At 47.9% G+C, this 11,148-nt stretch overlaps 1 protein-coding gene and 1 pseudogene across 1 annotated transcript in view; both read right to left on the minus strand.

Moving 5' to 3' along the window:
- GMDS (GDP-mannose 4,6-dehydratase) overlaps positions 1-11,148 on the minus strand; it is a 476,281-nt gene that overhangs the window by 138,090 nt on the left and 327,043 nt on the right. The window lies entirely within an intron of this gene.
- LOC114907223 lies at positions 9,379-10,360 on the minus strand (annotated as a pseudogene).

Here is an 11,148-nt window from a genome sequence, read left to right on the forward strand (position 1 = left end):
CGAGGGGGAGGGAGAGGGGAGGGGAAGGGGGAGGGGAGGGGGAGGGGAGGGGGAGGAGGGGGAGACGGAGTGGGGGAGGACAGGGAGACGGAGTGGGGGAGGACGGGGAGACGGAGTGGGAAACAGGGAGTGGGGAGGGAGGGGTACCCCTCACCGGGTCCAGGCCCAGAGCCTCCTGGTAGGAGAGTCAAGTCGCTTCCTTCTTGCCCTCAATGTTCAGATAATAAAACAGAGGTTCCCTTTCAAGTGCCGAGTTTCCCAGGATTTAATCCCCAGTGATGACAGTGTGTGGCCCTGTTGTTCGGGTCAGACTGCACGTGCTGACCAGACCCTGGGCTCCAGCTGGGCAGGGTCTTCACCCAGGATGGGCCTTGACGCGTGACTCCAAGGTGCTTACACTAAGCTCCTTCCCTCCAGTTTTCATTTTCAAATCTGAGAACTCTGATGGGTGTATTTTTAAACAGGAAAACAATAATCAACATATACCCTTATTTTAAGTCTGAAGGTCTTCATTATTGTCCAAGGAGGTGAAGGAAGGCAGGAAAAGAAGACCCTGGCTCTCCTTCCATCCTTGGTCACGTTCTAGAGCAGAGAGCTGTCACGGAGCCTCACGTGGAGAGGAAAAGAACGCAAAGGGGGTCAAGAGAAATGGGGGGCGCGGGAGACTGGAAAAGGCAAGTCTCGAATATGTGTGTGTGCTCTTCATTTAATGTTGTTAGTGTCATTAATGCACGACAGATCTGAAACGGCTGACTTCAGCGTGACATCCCACTAAACTAGACAAACCATCTGGGGGCTCCCTCCTGAACAGAGGAGACAACTCACCCCCCTGCTGCACACACCTCCCACATGCTTACGTCAGAGAAAGAATGATTTAATGAACTCTCCAAGGGTTAAAGCTAGTAGGTCATTCACACCTTGGTGTCCCTTTTTCTTTAATAATTAAAATCACTACTGTTCAGGGCTTGTCTTTGGGAAGGAGAGCAGGAGGTGGGGACGCATCACCTGCTCAGGGCCAGCCTTGGCCTCTCCCTGTGGCCGCCTGCCTGCCCTCCACCCACCCTGACCGGGCTGCTGGACGACGCCCACATGGGGCCGCCGTCTGAAAACCATTCATGCTGAACACACCAGGTTTTCAAAGTAAAGAAGGTCCAGCTCACGTATATGTGGTACAGGGGGCTAAAAAGGCTTCAGATTCCCGGAGCCCTGCGTGTGAATCCCAGCAGCTCCACACGCCAGGTGTACGGATGCTGGTGGTGAATTCCTCACAGGCGCTAAGCTTCTGTGCACTCATCTGTAAAAGTGGCTGATAACACAGCCCATCTCGGGAGGGCCACTGTGAGGCTTCGAGTAGGCGGCACCACGATGGGTGGGCTGGTGCGCTGACGGGCCTGCTAACACCCACCTCATCACAGTACCGCCCGGCAAGCACCGGCCCCAGGACACACGGCTGCAGCGAGGCATGCACTTCTGCACCTGAATGCACAGGGGCGGCTTGAGCCTCCAAGAACAGTCACCAGAAGATGTGGAAGCACCAGAGCAAACCTCCGGGTAGAACTTCTGCAGGACAGAGCTCTGGAATTCCTGAAAGGGGCTGTCCAGTTCAGGGCCGTGGGTGCCACAGATCGTGGCCACGGGCAGCCACCTCATCTTTGCTCGGAGGCCAGTCCACTTCCAGGCACTCTTTGGGACACCCAACCCTGAACCTGGGACCCAGCAATCAGCACAGCCTGCCTGAGGCCAGAGTTCTCTGTATAATGCCCCCATTCTTGGAGACCACGTTGGAATGACCTTTCAGGAAGGGAGAAATATACTTTCTGGGAGGAAGCTAAGCCCAGTGGCCTTGATGGGGGACGCAGGTATGCATTTCTAGTCTGCTGCTTCGAGTTTGAAAAATGCAAGCCATGCTGTTTATACGAACAAGAATGTTCCCTTGTTGGAGAACACTACATTCCTGGATTACTGCTGTTCAAGCCGCCAGCCCTGGTAGCTATTCAGTAGATAAGTAATTAGTAACAGTTTTGTTGGACCACGAATATCAGAGATTCATTCCCTTTGAATAGAACCTTAATACAGCAGTAAAGGTTTATAGCTACATAAAGCTGTCCAGCTGGAGTGGAAGCAACCCGCAACATTTTCCATGCAAACCCACACCCATGATGTATTTATTCCCCACCCCACCTTGCTCCCGTGGCAGAGGCATGGAGAACGAAACAGATGTTTGCACGAGAATTTTCCCAGGCTCAATTCAAGAAGCTGAACCAGTGCGCCCACCGAGCGGATGGGGCGGCCCACTCTCCCCCAGAACGATGGTTTAGGGACCCAGGGAGCCTCAGAGAGACCTTTAAAGTTGGGATGCTACCCGTCTGCGACACTAACACTGACCGTCACCAGCTTTCAAGAAGGGACAGGGCAGAGCGATCATATTTTTAACTCGTTGACGTTTTCAGTGTGTTTATATATATCTCGGAGAAAATACCTCACCCAAGGACGCTACCCATCCCCACAAATAAACGACACTGGATGCTATCGGGCAGAAACAGGCACTGACCTTAAAGAGCAATGTCGCAGTCACTGCTAGTAACAAGCTTTGAACTTGGATATTTAAGCAAACTCTGTTAAACAAAGACCCATATTCGCTTAAACAGAAAAACTGAGACGCAGTAGCACATGAGGAAAGTGAAAACAAAAATGCTGCAGCCGTTTCAGCTGATTATTACAACGTAAAACAAAATCTACTCCCTAAGATATTTTAACAAAGTAGCACAAGTCCTCACTGAGGATTTGCGGTATACATATGCTGAGGTCATCTTAGTGCACATACACATGCCAGTCTCCAGTCAGCCTGGGGGCCTTGTATACAGTCGGCGCTCAATCCCTGTGACTTGACTTGAACTGGAGGATGAGACAGAATTCTGTGAGATTAAAAAGAAGAAAGAAGGTTTCTACAAAGCCAGCATTTTCTAAAATAGGCATATCTCAAACTAATAGGCAGGAAGCGTATTTAAAAAAATGTTTTTGCTTTAGGTCTGAAAGATTTTCCTTTCCAACTATAAAACAGCTGAAATCCTGTATCCTCAGCCCAACGTAATTTCACGCCTAATTTATGGAAATGGAAAACCAAAGGACTCTGGGAGGGTGAGGACAGGCAGGAGGGACGGATGGTGTGACATGAGCGGGAGGGCAGGGGGTGGGCTGGGGACGACCCTTGCAGGGGCAGGCACAGTGAGGGTCCGGCAGAAACACATGTTAGGAGGGGAACGGGGGCTCGGCTGAATGAACTCACTGTTACCCTTTTCCCCTCCCGTAAGTCTTCTTTTCCCCGATACTGTCTGAATTTGAAACATCTAATTTAATCCGCGGAGGGCCGGTGTTCCTTTTATTTCCTGTCTGTGCTGAAGCAGTCGCCTGTTTCAATTACGACTTTCCCCGCTCCTCTGTCTTCCGTGCTCCAGCTGGCTCAAGTGCACTTCCTTGGAAGGTAAAATGCACTAACTGTGCTGATCACAGACTGATAGCCTGAGAGCCACAATATTTAATAGCTGCACTGATAAGTAGGTTTAAAAAAATCCATTTTTGAGCCTAAACAAAAGGATATTATGTAGATGTATGTTCAATTACGATCCAGTTAAATTCTTGTTCCCATGAGGTGGAACTTCACGCCGGCAACCGACATAATTCAGTGTTAAAGCAAATGTCACCAGCACTGTAGGCTTGAGAAATGCTCCCTCCTGCCTCTCCGTTAGTGCTGCTGACTTGGGACCAGCTCGTGCAATTATTTCAGAGAACAGCACTGTGGGACTGATACGCCTTCTTGCAAAACCTCGGCTGGCTAAAAATAGGACTGTTTTGTAGTCGAGATGGCAAAAAAACATCTCTGGCCTGTAAACACCACTCAATGTATTTCGTCTCTGCCTTATGAAACCACATTTTTTTTTCCTTCTTTTTTCCGTCCCTCCTTACTCACAGTGGAGTTTAATTACAGTTTAATCTCTTTCAGGGAGCAGTCCTGGGGCCCTTACTGTTCAACCACAGTATTATCAAGGCCACAGCTACCATTTATGGCAGAAGGTAGAGGCTCCCCTTAGAAAACCCCCGATTCCCCCACCCCCCGAATAAATACATACATACATACATACATACATAAATACGTAAATAAACACACAGTGACTTTATTACCGACTCACGCTGCACATTTTTATGAGGCCCTAGAGATGCCAGCCCAATAATTAAAGAAATACCTGAGAGGCCCAGATCAACACTCACCCTGTTCAACTCTGCTGGGTCAATAAATCTGAAGGAAAACTTTTAAGTTAACAAGACTGTTTGGGCCTCCAGTTGCCGAAGTGTTGGGTTACACTGAGGGGAAATGAGAGGGGGGAGAGAGGGGGCGAGGTTCTCGGGAGAGAGCCAGCTCTGCACCCCGAGGTGCAGGCAACGCGGTGGGAACTCCACTGTAAGGCCAGGGTGCACACGGTCGGACTTGATTTTTGTTGCTTGAAGCTCACAGGTGTCTGATTTTGCGTGCATATCTTGAGAGAGTTGCTGCAATGCCAGGGCTCCCAGAAAAGAAAAGGATACTGACTTGACCATTCACCAGGAGAACAAAGCCGATGACAAGATAAAGCCAGGACTCAAGGGTGAGATGGAACGGTCGCCAGTACTTGGTTTCCTTTACTGTCTTCGTTCTGTAACTGCTTTACGGCCAGTGGGCTAATTGGCTCATTCTCTCTGAGGAACAGGAGCAATAAGAGCCTTTTATTCAGCTCACCGAGCAAAGCTGGCTACCTGGAGGGTTCGCTTTCGCGCACGAACGTGGCTCTAATGGAAGCCTTTCCAACCTCACGTCCTCGCCAGTCTTTTAAATCGCACCCAGCGGGGCCACGGAGTCCTCTGGGGCTGCATCCAGACCCCCTCAACCATCCCAGAGGCTGGTCCCCAAAACAGCAACCGTGCCTCGGCCACCTACATTACTGGGGCCATTCTGCTTTTCTCTCTGTTACTTCAGGGATTTGGGGTAAAAAGCGCTGCTTTGTGCTAACCCTGCCAGTGAGTCAGAACTTCGGGGCCAGCTGGTCCCCTCAGCTGATCACACCACCCTGAGTCACTAGCTCCCCCACTACCAGAGGACAGATATATCTCTTATTTATCATGAATTGTATACACTTTCACTGGAAATTACAGAAGGTCAAAATGTGCTAAAGTAAAACACAAAGCCAATAAACAGAAAGTTCTAAAAACTTACTAGAGATTCACTTCTAAGCCTTATCAATACACATTTTTACATGACAGTAATGTGTTTATTCTATTTCGTGCTTCCCCCAAGCTCTTTACTATCATACACTCACTTCCATTGGCAGCTGAAATGCATTGCTCTTGATATTTTCTAGGCTAAGGTCATCTCTGCAAATTCAAAGGCAGAGAACTCCAGGACCTCAGTGGAATATTTTTCCAAGTGCTTCAAGAAAATTAAAACTTTTGTTTGAGAAAAAAAAATAAAAATGGTCGCCAAGTATCCTGTAGCCAACCTTCTAAAGAAGTTGAGTGGCTTTCTATTTCAAAGAGAAATTAAAACAGGCATCTTACTGTCTGTATTAGAGTATCAACTTTCCGCCTTTTTTATCTTATTTTAGGAACTGATGGGTCCCTTTCCTGTCACATAGAACTTATAGCTCCATCTTTACATTCTTAGATTTCCATAAGGTAGCTTACTGGTTTAGCCCTTTAAGATGGCTCAATGTCATGCTGTTTGATTTTATGAAGTACTGATATAGGAAGTGGTCTGAAATGTATGCTTTATCTTTCTTTTTTCTGTCATGTTCAATATGCACTTAAGTATTCTAAGATATACTGTTTGTTTTCTAAGTAGGGGGAGCATGTATTATTAAACATATGTTCCTGTGTATTGAAAGGGTACACATCCATGCCATTTTGTAAGGCTGTATGGTGGTGTGCTGTATGGCTCTGATGCAGCCCATAAGCATTCCAGAGCCGCAGTTCTCAAAGTGTGATCCGGGGTCCCTGGAGGTCCCTGCCTGAGACCCTGTAATTCGGTCTCCAGGGCAAAATTATATTCTAATAACACGAGGATGTTGTGTCTTTGCCATTATCCTTCTCTCGTGAGTGTGCAGGGCAGCCCTCAAGGTCACATACCTGGTTTCATCTCCTTCCAGTCTTATTTGCATTAGTGCCCCTTCCACATACACACTTGGGTCTCACTTGCCCATCTCTGTTCTATGCAGAGATACACAGCAACGACCACGGCGAGGTTCTAGTTAGTTCTGTGTAGAATGGACAGGTAGGTGTAACGCCCAGAACTTACTTTCAAATGGAAGGAACGTTCTTGGAATTTTCTTGTTGATCAGTATTTGGAGTTTGGCTTTTGAAACAAGTTCTTGAGAGTGTTTCATGCTGTTAAGTAGTAACTGAGTTTCTCTAGCCCTGGAATTTGTCAGACATACACATATAACAATTGCATCAAAGGAAGCACATTTCCAGCTTAAAAAGAAAACAACAAAAAGTAAGTCCTGCCTGATGTAGCAATTCTGAAAAAGATCCGTTTCCTCTGTTGAGAATTTCAAGATCACCTTTTCCTCCAAACATATTAAAAGGTGAGGACGGTTGGAATTAAACCGAAGTCAACATTACAAAATACTACTGATATAAATGGAGATTTGAAAAAAAAGAAATCCTAAGCTCTCACTGACACCACTTGCACTAGCATATGCTGTGTGTGTGTGTCTGTGTCTGTGTCTGTGTGTGTGGTGTGCATGCATATACAGACCTACCTACCTCTGTGTCCACTTCTGTATCTCTCCCTCGGATATATGTAATTAAGTTGAAGGTCCTTTCTTTTTCTTTTTCAAAGATGATTTTACATCAGTTATTTTCCATGAACACATCTGGTGTTTCTTTAAAGCCTGAATTTACTAATGAAAGAAGGATTTGTGCTTTTTCAACATAAATCCATTTTATTTTCTCCATGCTCTTCCTTCTCTACTCAAAGCTGATGACTTCTTAAACCAAAATGGTTGGTCAGAATCCAATCAAGAATATAAAGGCAACTGAATAAATAAAACCATGAAGTAAGTGTAAAATATTAGTGTCCAGACATCCAAGATGTATGCGGCTACTATGAAACTTCCACAGCTGTACCGGCCTGGAGCCCATGTGGTCCCCCAGATTTAAGATTTAACAGGACCCATTACCAGTAAGAGTTTTATTTGCTTAATAAATTACACTCTAAAGCACAATAGCCTAGGTTCATAGCTGTAAAATTGCCAAATATTGTCAATGACCACTCTCTGGTCATAAATAACAAAATAATCTATGACTCATTGGATTTTTGATTCCCAGGGCAATTCTTTCTCACCATTACTCAAAAATGTAAGAAAGTGCCTCTACGTGGCATTTTATGGAGATTATAAATTACTCAGAGGAGACGACACAGGACAGATTTGTTGGCCAAGTAACAGGAACCAGCCAACCAAGCGTGTAAATTAAAGAGCCAGCGACAAAGAAGAGGGCTAGTGAAAGAATTCTGCAATCTAGGAATAGATGAGGATTAACCATGAAAAGAGAGGAGGGGGTGGAAGGAAAGTGACGCACAAACCACTCCCGGAGCATTTACACGACCGCTAGGGGCGAGGTATGAAAATGGTCGGACTGTGGCCTCAAAGAACAAAGCTCAGTTATCCTTGAAATACAGTTTATGTTCACAGTCTTAGGGTGGACACTGAGATCTAACAGGTGCCACAGAGATAAACCTGGGATGGTTATTTTTTTTTAACTAATATCAATTTTCAAACTGATTCAGTGGATTAATAGTTCTTCCATTTATTCAAAGAACAGATACTGAGCAGGTGCTGTCTGCCCACCCTGAGGCCAGGGGCTGGGGCGCGGACAGCAATCAGGCACAGCTCTGCCGTCCTGGAGGCTGGGATGCGGGGCGGCCCCGGCCTGGGATGGTACAGTCTGAAGGCTCCTAAGCTAACCCAGCCGGGGTGGGAAGGCCAGCTCAGGGGCGACTGTGCTCGGAGGACCGGTGAGAGGACAGTGGGGAGGCAGGATGGAGACAGTTTTCGGGCAGATGGACCAGAGTAAATAAAGGCGGCCTGGAGAGCCTGGTCTGTCCCGGGAACAGACAGGGAGATGAGGGGGAGGGAAGGGGGGCCATCGCAGGGGTCTCCTCTGCCCAAGGGGGTGAGGACAAGGTCACACCGGCTTTGGGAAGGTTACTCGCCTTCAGCGCCGTGGCTCAGGGCATCAGGACGCTGATGACCAAAGTCAAGCGTGTTTCAACAGAACCATCTTGGAAACTAAAAGTTTATCTTGGTTGCAGTTAATTATGAAAACTAGAACAGACTTGGCTGTCTTCTTTTTACACGCACTGAACACGTGAGAGCCCGGTGCTTTTCCTGGGAATCGGCGGTGGCGGCCGCAGCAGGGTGACTCGGGCGGCGCTGAGATGGGCTGCCCTGTACCGGGCTCACCGGCCCCTCCTTTCTTCGTGGGGCTCTTTCTCCTCGTTGTTCTCAGGACAACTGGCAATGGCTTAGGACGGTTCTGACAACGGGAAGTAGAATCTTGTTGATTAGTTTGTCCCACGCAACGAGGACAGAGTCTAAAAGCTTCTTTTAGTCTCTTATGACTTAGAGGGACTGCTGTGCTGGGTAAATTCTCAGGCCCACTGAGGCTGAAATGATGAAATAATCCTTTAAAAACTTTCACCTTGTCCGTGGAAATACGTCCTGTTTCATAGGAGTCAACCAAGAACAGAGTCCTGAGGTTTTTCTGGGATTCACTATGCAGCTACGAAGTTTGAACTGCTCTGAACAGACATTTGGACCAACAAGTGATGCAAGTTTACTAGCAGCTAAGTTTCATTCATCTTTATGTCCCCGACAACTCCCACTGGTATTCCGCACTTGGTAGGTGATTAAATACATCTTGCATAAATGAAAGAAATGCGTGCAGCTTTTAATTATCAGTAGACGATTACATTTTACTCTATCTTCAACATATAAAATTTTATATGTATGATCACTGCCAGTATTTTGATTGTACACAATTTTTTTTAAACTAGAGACCTCCATAATGCTTTGGGGGACTTAATGGCAAAGGAGGTATCTTGCCTCTTGCATGGGAACATCCACAGGCATGACCTCTGTGCCTTGTTGAAGGGTGCAATACTGCCCATCCCCCATCGCCCATGGACAGCAGGAACTCCACCTGTGATAACAGTGACTGCTGGTTTGTAGTCCCACTTTGCTCTCCACCGTTCTCCAAATAAGTTGGATGGTCCGTTTTCTTTCTTTTTTTGGAAACTGTTTATTTCCGTCCACCTATTTCCATTTTAAGAGTTTGCAGAAGAACAGTTTAAGACCACTCAGTGGCTGTTCCTACCACTCAGCGGCCTGAGCAGTGGCAGCTGCAGACCAGTCTTCAGTGGCAAGCTGAGCACTGCAGTCTTCAGCGGGGAACCGCTGAACAGGCACGGGGGCACCTGCACACCTTCGGACCAGTCCGCCACCTCCGGTTGAGCAGCAGGGAACTCAGGAGGTGGGGCGGTCCATTCACCCTGAAATTCCTCCTTGGCCACAGCCTTCTCAGCTGCCGCATGCTCGTCCTTTTCAGTCTCTTCAGGGTCTCTGCAGAAGTAGAGGTCAGGCATGACCTCCCAGGGGTGTTCACGGGAGATGGTGCCACGCATGCGCAGAACTTCCCAGGCAAAGCATCCACCACATCAGACCCCCTGAGTGAGCTCCCCTGTTGTTGCATGGGATGGCAATGTCCACACATCACAGAGGAGAGAGTGTGTCACACAGAGCCACGGCAGGCAAGTTAGCGTAAGAGGCCTCTGTGAGAGGCAGGTGGGCAGCCCTCGGCTCAGTAGCCACTGGAAGACTTGGCTCCTGGAAGGCGGCCTGGATCTGGTTAGTGAAGGTTCCAGGAGTGAAGCGGCCAGAGACAGAAGTGGCTCCAGTGACAGCAGCAAACTTCAGCCCAGCTTGCTGGCCAGTGTTCCTGGAGGATACGACACTGATATCAGCTGGGTTTTCAATGGCAACAATGGCACGAGCTGCCAACAGAAGCTTCTCCCAGGTCTCTTCAGATTTATGATGTAGATGCCATCACTTTTGTAGATGTGCTGTTCCATTTGCAAGTCAAGGCTGGTGCCAACTAAGTGGGTTCCTGCTGCAAGGAATTTGAGGACATCCTCCTCCTTCATTTGCAGGACATCAAGGGCTCCGGACATTGTGAGAGCTTCCCTTTAAGTTACGGTGGGAATCCAGAACAACGCTGTATGGACCCCGGCCTGACTGGTGCGGAAAGAAGCTTGATGGTCCTTTAAAGCAAGGACTATGTTCACATAATCCTCTTTCAACACCTAACACGCATCCACTGAAATTAAGTACCTAATTTTAAAATGCTTTGCGTCCATAATTTTAGAATTAGAAGCTCTGGTGTTCATTCATCTTATTCATCTAACTAATGTTTACTGAGCACCTACTATGCTCCTGGTACAGCGCTGGATATATAAAAATAACGACACCTTCTTACTGTCACGGAAATCACAGTCAAGGAGGAGAAGAATTTAGGGTTAAGATATGGGAAATGCTAAAATACAGCTCTATACACAGTGCCACAGAAGCACAGTGGAGGGAGGAGCTGTTCTGAATGGGATGAAAGCTGGGCTGGAGCAACGCTTACAGAGGTCAGATCTCAGATGAGGACCTAGGAGGATGCAGGGAGCTCACAGCCCAAGAGAGGCTGTGTAGCCTGGGCCAGGTGATGGGAAGAGCAGGGTCGCAGGCCTGGCTGCGCAGGGTGGGCTGCGGGATGCCTGTCTCTCCCGGCCACTCATGTGAAGAGCTCATGAAAGGGAGGCTGAAGGCAGCAAACGGGGACCAGGTGAATCTTACTGAGGACTTTAGACTTTCGGTAGCTCAGGTTGCGTTGAGAGACGCAGAGAGAACCAGAGGTTCCCAGTGGAGCAGCTGTAGAATCTTCCAAGAAATTCAGGAGGAGGATGTGAGGGAGGCAAAGAAGAAAGAGAAGGGAAGGGGGAGAGGGAAAGGAGGATGAGGAGTGAGGGGAGGACACAGAGGGGAAGGAAGCGGGGGAGGGAGGGGGGAGGGGAGAGGG

Source organism: Monodon monoceros, unplaced genomic scaffold (assembly GCF_005190385.1).
Source record: "Monodon monoceros isolate NGI ecotype Baffin Bay Population unplaced genomic scaffold, NGI_Narwhal_1 Super_Scaffold_3, whole genome shotgun sequence".
Lineage (NCBI taxonomy): Eukaryota > Metazoa > Chordata > Mammalia > Artiodactyla > Monodontidae > Monodon > Monodon monoceros.